Below are 11,599 nucleotides of genomic sequence, written 5' to 3' on the forward strand. Positions count from 1 at the left end.
TGAATTCATCAGTGCATCATGCAATCCATGGAAGATAATATTATCTTTAGAAATGTGCCGTGTTCCCGGACATATTAACTGTGCGTTTGCTAAATTCTCATTTTCTCACGAATTTAATGATATCTTGACAAAAGGGAAATTTTAGGAAAACTCATAGAAAATGAGAAGAAAAATATAAAACAATGTTCTGTATGGTGCTGTAATAGCCAATACTGACGTTTAAACAAAGGTCCTGCTCGTAAGAGCTTAGTCTAAATTAAGATAATATAACAATAGACATAAGGCCAAGACAGTGAGCAAGAGTGGATGACTGGCTTTTAGCTCCTTCTACGTCCTTACTAAACAGGGTCATGGTCCATCCAGTTCAGCCCATGTGCCATGTAGGGCAAGTCTTTAACGTTCAATTTCTTGCTAATGCCGTGGCCTAGACATGCCACGTAAATGGCTTATGTTAAGTGATATATCCGAGGCTTACTGCCCTCCATCCACCCCAAAAGCTAAGGTCCGAATAACTAATGCAGAAAATTAGTGACTAATGGAATCTTCCCAACATATACCATTACGCTGTAACAGCCTTATCTGACATTCGCCCCAACTGCACCTTTTCTGTCCTAAAAAGCTCAACCCCAAAATTGAGGGGTTTTTTTATTTCCCAAATCTCACGCTTCTGGTTCGAAAAACGTTAACGCTTCCTCTGAGTTTGATTTTCCCACCAAATACCCAAGATTGCAACACACTCTGGCTCTCCAAATCTGACCCATCGCCAAAGTACTCTGATCTGCAAGATGATGGATCTGGAACGGTTCCATCGACCGGCTGATGATCCCATGAGTAAAACCCTGAAGAGAAAACGACAACTCTGCGTCACTGCGAGCGCGAGTTGGAGGGACATCCGACGGAGTGGGACATATCTGCATCAGCGTAAACAAATGCCCCGTCACTTCCAGAAAAACCATGAAAGTTCAGAGAAGTGAGGAGGTTGTCTTAAAAAGAATAGTGTGTGATCGGACAACAGCTTGAAAGTATTATTAACAAGAAACGAGCCTAGCCAATGAATTGGTTTATTAAGAACTATTTGTCATTTTTTTTCCTGGAGAAAGCAAAGCTGCTTGTAGCGATGGACCAATAATTCTTCTTATCATCATACATTTGCTTATTATCCTCATACATTTTATTTTCTTTTTGGGGCTAAAAAAATGGATGTCCCCTAAATGTTTTTTACCCAACTTTGGCTTTGTTAGCATAGTTAGTTTCCCTTAACAGGTTTTGAAACGGAATTGTGTATGTTAGATGACACTATTGTCTTCGCCCATTAATCTCCCTAGCCCATAGACATTCCTGTTCTCAAATATATCAGTATTGACCATGAGTCAGATGTTTGTTCTCCTTGTTCTTCTTGTTGCTTTACTCAACTCATCTGTTCCTTGAGCTCCTTAAATTTCAGCAACCATGATTTACGTTATTTTAAAAGCTCTCTCAAACCCCTAATCTGGTGGAATACTAGAAATATGTGTATTCAACATTACTCCTATAACATTGTTGCTGTCCGGTTTATGGGACTCAAATGCTGATACCTTTTCCTCCTCTGCAGACATGTGATCGTGGTTGCCATGATCTGTTGTGTAAATAAATAACATGTAAACAGAGCCAGTCCTGGTGGGTCCATGGGACCCAGGGGGAACATTAAAAGGGGCGGCCAATTGCCGGCCCAAGACGTGGTTTCCTCTAGATTGTAACATCGTTTGACAACACCTGTTGTCTCTGTTAGTCAATTTGATGGCGCTATATAAAATAAATAATAATAATACATGACCTCTAATGCCTCTCCCCGTTCCTCCAATTGGGGATGAGGGTGTGCATGGAAGCTCCGCCTTTTTCAAACGTGCATAGGGAGTAGCATTGACATACCGTGTGGTTGGAAATGAGAGACAGGAACATAAGGTTACGCAACGCTGTGGTTAAATGCGAGGCTGCTCACGGCCAGAGGGAACGATGCGATTGAGGTAAGAGCATGATGGATGCGTAGGTATATGTGAGCATTAATGCGTATGGGTAAAAATGTCAGCATTTATGTGTAAGTGTTTGTGAGGATGGATGTGTATGTGTGAGCATTGATGTCAGTTTATAAGTGTGTGTGTATGAGCGTGAATGTGTACATATAAATGTGTGTGGGATGGATTTCTATCGGTGTGCGTGGGAGCATGAAAGTGTGTGTAAGCATAAATGTACCCAAGCTAATTGTTTGAGAATGGATGTGTATTTGTGAGCATGAATGGTTATGCCTAAATATGTCAGCATGGATGTGTACGCATAAGTAAGCATGTGTAAGTGTTTGTGTGAACATGAATGTGTGTGTGTGAGGAATGGATGTGTATGTGTGTGTAAGGAATGGATGTGTGGGTGGTAGAGTGTCTGTGGGTGGGTGGCAGTGTCGGTGTGTGTGTGAATGAGGGTATGTGTGTGTGAATGAGGGTATGTGTGTGTGTGTGTGAGAGAGCAAGAGAGAGTGTGTGAGAGATCGCGTGTGAGAGAGTATGTGTGTGTGTGTGTGTGTGTGTGAGAGAGAGTATGTGTGTGTGTGTGTGTGTGTGTGTGTGTGTGTGTGTGTGTGTGTGAAAGAGAGTATGTGCATGTGTGTGTGAGAGACGCCAGGAAGATATTGAGAGTGTGTGTGAGAGAGTGTTGGCGTGAATTTGGTAATCATACCATTACAGATGTGGACATGGTTTTGGTGGTTCGGGGGGGGGGGGGTGCATTTCATTCTTCCTAGGCAGCACAATGTCTTGGGCCGGCCCTGCTGGACAGGCAATGTTGGCCCAAAGATAAATGTCCTAGAAGGTCTTCCTCTGAACGGACCGTATTGTTTCAGAGACAGACTTGGCATCTGTAACATTCTATAGGGTTTTGAAACTCTGTTTTCAGATCTCCAAATAGCTTCCCAGTTGAGAAAGCTTTTGCGTAATTTGGCAGATCCCTTCAATGGTTTGTTTGGTCTCTGCTGGGCCTCGGAAGGGCCACATACATTACATCTCTTCCTTTTTCTTTTGCCATTAGGGACCGCAAAGGGACCATAACTAAAATGATGCTTCCGATTTTATGAAGGCATCTCAGGAAATGGTTCCTTGGAGAGTCCAAGTAAAAGCAAAGAAAACAGCAAACCCTACTGTGTAGGAGGGTGAGTTTTACAGGCCTTCCTTGTCTTCCCGGAGAGATCCATCTCGCAGATGACATGGCCTGTCCCATTACTCCGACGGCTGTTTTATGGTGGCTTCCAGTCAGGTATTTTGCTGCCTCATTACATGCACAGAAGAGGGTAATTTAATTGTAAGCGTTTTCCTCTTCCCGTGTAAGAGGCCTTGACTGCCATGCACCATATTTATTTGCCCTACATTGGTAGTTTTTACTGCCTGCTGGGCTTCATCCCAAGAGGGTCTGACAGAAAGCAACATACAGGTTAATAGCTTTTCTCAGCCAACAAAACATATTCGTTACCAAGTATCCGTGAGGGGCTCAGGCACTGCTTGGGCTCAGGTGTGTAGTGTCGCCACCATGCCCCCATCACAGAAACTCAGCCATCGGTAATAAGTAGTGTTGCCAGCCTCTATACCATTTCCAAGTAAGGTGGGAGCTATTAAAAAAAAATAATCTTGTATTATTACCGTAACTCGCTGGCTATAAAATACTGCAAATAAGCAATATCCTTGGGGATTTTTTTTTTTTTTTTATTCTTTATATTTTATTTTGTACGTAAGGTGCGGTTTGTGGGTCTACGAGGAACAGAAAAGTCATAATACTTGTTGCAATAGAGATTTAATTGTGTCCAATCACCGACAAGATCCCAACCCAGAAATCATCCGACCCGCTTCCTTGTAACACAGCCACCCTTGTTCCATTTCAGTCCCCCCCCCCCAGTTATTGCACAAATTAGTTCACTTCCCTGCATTTCTTATCAAGACCCTTTGTTTCCTCTCTGAATAAAATGTATTATCTCATTCTTTTTAGAGCCCACTGACTCATCCTGGTGCTGGTGAGATGTCCCCAGCTGTCACAATCCTCACAATAACTCCATGACAAATATCCTGGCACTTGTAAGCCTTCTCTCCTTCCAAGACGCTAACAGGAGAAGGCAACGTGCACACGTTTCCAGAGGTGCCTCGGGAATTATCTGCAATTAACAGATACCCAATATAATCCACAGGGACATCAAATGGGACCAGTCGATAGTCGGCTCTTTGGGTTTACGTGTACAGCAGGGAGGGTAAAAAGCATTTTTACTTTTCACTTGGGAGTTGTAATCTTTGACCCTTTTTCATTATATTTTCCCAAACTTCTGCAATGCCACAAACTAGCGGTTTATGACCTGTCTGCAATCCCTGTCTGCCTGTCCCATGATATCTCTAAATCTGTGAGTGTTTTATTAGCGTTTGACTCGAAGTGGGTTATAAACCACTTCCTCCCACTGTATACCAAAAAGAATGAGATCCTTCCTAGCGTTCTCCATTCCGTCCTAGCATTCCCCATCCCTGTGAGCCTTCGCCATCCCAACATTCTCCATCACTCTGATAGGGTGACCACATCAGTCATGGTTCTTAAAACCCAGATAGAAATGCTGTCCTGTAGAATGGGGGATGTATAACCGACTAATGGGTTACCTTCCATAAGTCTATACATCCCACATACTGCAGGGCAGCATTATATCTGGGATAGTCAGCAATATGAAATACTTATACTTGTCCTGATGTGGCCGATGTGGTCCCCATACCAAGTAAGCATTCTCCATCCTACTATTCTCCATCCCATCCAAGCATCTTTTATCCCCTCCAAGTCTCCATCGCTCTGAGCATTCCCCATCCTCACCATTCCACATTCCCCATCCCCAACATTCCACATTCCCCATCCCCAACATTCCACATTCCCCATCCCCAACATTCCACATTCCCCATCCCCTCCCAGCATTCTCCATTCCCTCGTCATGCATATTGGCGCTCTTATGGAGACTCTTACTAGGTATGGAGAACCTGCATCTAGGCCGGCTACATGACTTATTTCTACTCTTACTCAGACTCCATAGCGTGAAGGCAATTAACTACACGGTTGCTTTTGTGAGGATTTAAACATATATACCTGTATATATGTACCTGTGTCAGAGACAACCGAGTCTTCTAACCAGAGGTTGCGTTGTCTTTTGCGTTTTCAGACTGTCTCTATAGATACACAACATTCTGTCCACTAATAAACAGCATTTCTCGGTAATCAGGGCTTGACTCATTGTGGGATACCTTTTCAATGAGCCATTATTATCTACACAACGAAAATATCTGGTTGGGTGCATTGTTGAAACCACAGCAGTCTCCCCTTCAGTTGCTATAAGATGAATTGCAGGATTAGAATTTGATAAAATCCATCTGGCCACTACGGTCAAGACCTTTTGCTGCAACGCATTTAAATGTGATTTTTGGCTTTTTTACACAGCTGGTAACCAATGCCTATCCAATATCATTGGGGTTTATGAACAATTACTTCTGTATTTCTTTTGAATTGTGCTTTTGACCCTTACAGCTGTCCGTAGTACCGATATCTCATGCACACCAATGACTGGTCTCCAGCGTAGAGACAGGAGCTGCCGCGAACGGTAAGCACCGGACGCACCCTCTGTTTCACCGGTGACACGCACACTCACTCACACACCCTGCCACCTAGCCCTGGGAAGTGCGGCTTCCTTCCTGTAGGAACACCGGGTTAGACGGGGGATATCCTATTGTGTTGTGATCTCAGCCTTACTGTCAGCGTCCCTGACGGAATGGGGACACTAGAAGTTTATCGAGGACAGCAAATTCAGACAATTCAGGCCTTGAGCGACCCGGTGCACAGGGATCACACAGGACTTCACTCTCGCCCCATGCTGGAAATCACGCAAGCGCTTCCCTGACTGTCACACTCGTCGGCTAACCCAGAAATAACACAATGGCTTTCCTCGTCCCGGTCACACATTTAACAGAATGTGTGTCACCCCAATATACACCATCACCTTAAAGAAAAGACCCCTTGAGTTTATTTGTGTCACCGGTACATACCCTAATAAACCCTTAGGTGGTTTCGGGGGTAGTTTATGCCTGTGACGTTAAAGGTTGCCCAAGCATTAGCATTTCAGGTTTTTTCCCCAGAAGTCCCTGGACATTAGTAATTAGATTACAGATCTCGTCCTTCTGACGAATCATGTATAGTCTTGTGAATGGGCCAAGAGAGGCTAAGGGGTCAGACCAGGGGTTCTCAGTGTACCCAAACACTCGGATTCCTTTCTCTGCGTTATCACAAACCAGATACGTCACGCAGTATCGGTGCCCAATACACAGGGGCCTGCTGAGATTGATTTGTTCACCATGTTCCCGTTTGTCCCCTCTCATCTTTTACATCTCTTTAAAAGGGGACTCGTCGAGCTGCATTCTGTTATTTTTGGAAGAGCCGCCGCGAGTCTGACCCTAATTAAATAGGCATGTTCGCTCCAGAGCGAAGCAGAATTGGGTTACTGGGACAGAAGGCATACCCAGCCAAACCGAAGGAACGTACAGATCTGCTTTCAGTTACTCGGCTGAGCCAGAGCTGCCAGGCGCGGAACATTATCCCGGGAGCGCGTGCATGTACCGCCAACTCGTTAACCTCTTCTGGCATCTTCTATTCATACTCAAATGTTTGAAATTTGAAGTTACTGTACAAAAGGTCTTAACACGTAGTGGTGTATTAGAAAAGTTACGTTCTAGCGGTATAATGAGAGACTCCGCACCAAGGAGGTTACAGTCTATAATGGCAGACCCTGTCCCAAGGAGCTTACAGTCTAGCGGTATAATGGCAGACCCTGTCCCAAGGAGCTTACAGTCTAGCGGTGTAATGGCAGACCCTGTCCCAAGGAGCTTACAGTCTAGCGGTATAATGGCAGACCCTGTCCCAAGGAGCTTACAGTCTAGCGGTGTAATGACAGACCCTGTCCCAAGAAGCTTACAGTCTATCGGTATAATGGGAGCCCTTGTCCCAAGAAAGGTGGATATCGGGCAAGACTGCAGTCTCCTTACTATTGCCGAGTATCCCAGAATGCAGTCGGAAGTTCACGGCGCCACATCTGCTCTGTACGTTGGGTATATTTCATGGTAACCTAATAAGTAGACACTACTCAGGATCTGAAGAGGTTAATATCCGACACAAAATACGTTTCCCAGGATGGAAAATGAAAAGTGCATTAAACAGAAGATTCTCCAGGGAGAGGAGGGTGGAAATGCTGACATCTGGCAGACCGAACGTTGTCTGAGGTTGGGGCAAGACGGCCACAAACAGACCAACAATCCACAGCTGGCAGAGAGGTAATTACTACCCAGCTCACAAACATCTTGTACGCAGAGCGCAGGGCCCTGCATGTGCATTACAGGTAGGAAACGGTGTGTGTGTGGTACTGGGATCCAATACACATAGCTTTGCGTGTTATACAAAGAGAAGGGGCAGCCTTATCACTTCTGTGCTATACGGAGGTAGCACACATTGATCTATATGTAATACACAGACATAAGGTTACAGAAGTTCAGGTGGGAAAGGCAGAGCACTGGCGGTCCGACTCGGAGGAGGAAGAGAAGATTATAAGGTGAGAGGGTGGCATCTACGTCTTGTGGGAGTTAATGGGGGGGGGGGTCACAAATAGTGTTGGCTCAGGCTGTTATAAGGAATTCCATTCAGGGTGGGGAGAACGTGCTTCGAATGAGAAGAAATATGTGTATAGGGCCAGACACCCCATACCCACCCAGAAGGACACCTAACACCCCAGGGTTATCCCACTGAATCATAGCCCCCTCAGCCCTTACTATCTAATTTTAAATTGTGCAGGAAGAGGATGTGCATCCAGTGGCCATGGCACCCCTCCTAATATTACACATCTGAGGAAGAAGCCGTGCCCTCCCTGGATTCCCACTTCTCAGGGAAGAAGACGGGAAATGGCTTTACCCGACGCAGCTTCCTGAATTGGTCACAATGCGGACGGAAGGGAGGGAGGGGACACCTCAGCACCGGGGTGGAATCAGCCTTGTCACCTTCAGAGCCAGTTCTACCGTCTCCGTTACCAGTGTTGTCGGGAAGAAAAGCTATGTCGGGAAGAAACACCTCCGGTCACATAAAAAGTACACTGTATTTTAGGTGTCTATTGAACTCTCGCCCACTACTCTATTACCTTTCTTTCCTACACGCCCTGTAGAATCATGCTTCCGTCCTGGAATTTGTCCAACGCCACAGACTGTAAGCTCTTGGGATTAGGGGCATTCTGCTATTCTGTTCCAAAAATATGTAACATCACTACAGACCTTGGTGACAGATAGGAACCTGATATAGTGCGAGACTACAGCCTCTATACTACGGCATCTCAGAAGGCAGCAGGAGCCTGTCCGCTTTACTGCACTATGGCTTTCTTAAGCGGATTGTAGTGTGAATTCACCCTACGCATGCCCCGGTGACATCACGGTGTCACTATGATCACTTTATTAATGTTGCCACGTTTTGCCTTACCTGTAGTGAAAGGTGTGATTAAGAAGAGCCTAGGGAATTCTATTGTGCATGAAACCTCTAATTTAGAATGATTCTGGGATATTTTTACCCTTACATTACAGGGAAATAATAAAAAATAAAGGTTTATTTTATTTTATTTTTTTGTGCAAGCGTCTCCAGGCATAGTCTACCCTAGTCATTCCTCATACGTTCCAGATGCGCTGTATATTTCTAGGGTAGTTGGCATGCGTGATGCTCGACCAGCGGGGTGTATGTAACATAATGCAGCATCTTCTGTTTAACGGATGAAACTGACGGTTGTGAAACTTTATTGCCCCCGTGATCGCCTAAGATTATGGATACAACAGAAGGACTTCCTGAAAGAATACTTTTGTTATTCGGCTGCAGAAATGAGTTTTGACATACAGGGCGGATTACACGCATCAATGTTACTGTGCCCTAACACCAGTATTTACACAATTGCTTTTAAATAGCGACAAGATACTTCAAGTAACCCAATTAGTATTTTCGTACTCCTTCCACCAGCTGCGGTCTACAACCCCCATCATATCAGCCAACCGTTGTCCGGCTAATAAATCAGATGTCGGGCTTTGTACTTGTATTGCCTCCCTGGCACTCTTGGAGTGTAAGCTTCTAGGTTTGGTCCCTGCTTTGTTCACTCTTCTTTTGAATATTACTATTACCCCACTCTGCAGGAAATGATAGCCTGAGGCGGTTGTATCCAAGGAGGGGCAGGAAGCTCTTTGCCGTTTGTCAAGAAGGCAGATGTGTACACACCTGCTCCATGTCCTGATTTACCCCACTGTCAGCGTACCGAGCGGCCTCAAGTCTGTAGTCAGGGCCCGACTGGGAATGAAAACTTCCCTGGAAATAAATGGCGCCATTTTGGGGCACTGCACATGGCGCGTTTGTGTTAGAGTGACTGTTGTGCAACATTTTAGAATGGGTTCATATGAGGAGCAAACAGGCATCATGCATGCATGGTGAGGTAGCGTGTCTATCTGCCTGTTGGCCTTAAGAGTGCACCATATCTGGTTCAAATCCCTGTGGCTCACGTGTGTCATATAAATATCTAGTGGCATAATTGCTTTTTGTATACCAGTCCTATTAGAGCAGCTGAACGTATTGTTTTAGACTGGATGCATATAAGTTTATGAGTCAGGAGAAAGCAGGCTCATATATCAAAGGCTAGAAGCAGCATCTGTCTACTTGGTGGCATAGCGGTAAGGTAACCTGTGTATCTTACAAAGTACTGCTGGGTCTAGTCTTACCAGCTCTCTTATGATGTTAAAGTGTAAGTATATATGTGTTTGTATACATCTCTATAGTGTTAGACTGGCTGTATGTAATGTTTGAGTGAGTCAGGAGAGAGCAGAGTCATATATCCACCCCGAGAGAGCACCACCGCCTGCCTGGTGGTGTAAAGGTAAAGTAACCTGGATACCATACCAAGGATCGCTGGTTTGAATCCTAGAGTCTCCTCTGTGGTCATAATGCGTATAAAGTGTATATGTTGTTTTAGAATAGGGGCGTATATATAAGTACATGTGAGTCAGGAGAAAGCAGGGTCATATTTCCACGGCGAGAAAGTAGATCTGACTGCCTGGTGGTGTAAAGGAAAAGTAACCTGCGTACTGTACTAAGGATCAATGGTTCAAATCTTGATGGTTCCTCTTTTGTGTTAATGCACCTAGAGTGTATGTATTGTTTTAGAGTAGGGGCGTATATATAAGTATATGTGAGTCAGGAGAAAGCAGGGTCATATATCCACGCAGAGAGGCTCACGTTGCCTATTCTGTGTTGGATTCACCAAAAAGCGTAACAACCAGATTAGAAAGACTTCTTATGCCCAGCATCAGCAAGTGTGTCAGATCCACAAGAAGATGATGGAAATCATGACTCGTGAAGTGCAGACAAATGACTTGAAAGAAGTTGTTAACAAGCTAATTTCAGACAGTATCGGCAAAGACATTGAAAAGGCCTGGCAGTCCATCTATCCTCTACATGATGTGTATGTACGCAAAGTGAAGATGCTGAAAAAGCCAAAGTTTGAGCTGGGCAAACTTATGGAACTACATGGTGAAGGCGGTGGTGCTGGGAAGCCTGCAGGAGATGAGACAGGCGCCAAAGTAGAGCGGGCTGATGGATATGAGCCCCCAGTTCAGGAATCTGTCTGAGATGCATAATCTGAATTAGAGCCTGTAAAGAAAATAAACACTTGTTCTATATATTAAAAAAAAATTTATATATATATATATATCCACGCCGAGAATGCAAAACCAACTGCCTGGTGGTGTAAAGGTAAAGTAACTTGCTTACCATACCACGAGTTGCTGGTTTGACTCTTGATGGCTCCTCTGTGGTGTTAATGCATACAGAGTGTGTATGTTATTTTAGAGTAGGGGCGTATAAGTACATGTGAGTCAGGAGAAAGCAGGGACATATATCCACGGCGAGAGCACAACCCCAAGTGCCTGGTGGTGTAAAGGAAAGTAACCTGCTTACCATACCAAGCATCAATGGATCGAATCTTGATGGATCCTCTGTGGTGAATGTATTGTTTTAGACTAGGGGCATATATGTATATGTGAGTCAGGAGAAAACAGGGCCATATATCCACGGCGAGACAGCAAAACCAACTGCCTGGTGGTGTAAAGGTAAAGTAACCTGTCTACCGTATCAAGGATCGCTGGTTCGCATCCTGATGTATATATTGTTTTAGAGTAGGGGCGTATATATAAGTATAGGTGAGTCGGGAGAAAGCAGGGTCATATATCCACGCCGAGAAAGCACAATCGGCTGCTCGGTGGCGTGAAGGTATAGTTGCCTGCCTGACATACAATGGATCGCTGGTTCGAATCCTCATGATGACTTCGACACGTAAGTGCGCAGTGTGGCTCTGCTTGTGTGTGCCAGTGGATGGTGTTAAAGTGGCTCTGTGGCACTCTAACATCGGACGCTTACGTACACATCTACAGCCTCACCTGCATACACATAGCCGGTTGCGGACAAGTTTGCCAATAACACCTGAAGGTTGGGGTGTAAGCCGTGTGTCCTCACA

Source organism: Sceloporus occidentalis, unplaced genomic scaffold (genome assembly GCF_023333645.1).
Source record: "Sceloporus occidentalis isolate IW3139 unplaced genomic scaffold, rSceOcc1.0.p SCAF_155, whole genome shotgun sequence".
Classification (NCBI taxonomy): domain Eukaryota; kingdom Metazoa; phylum Chordata; class Lepidosauria; order Squamata; family Phrynosomatidae; genus Sceloporus; species Sceloporus occidentalis.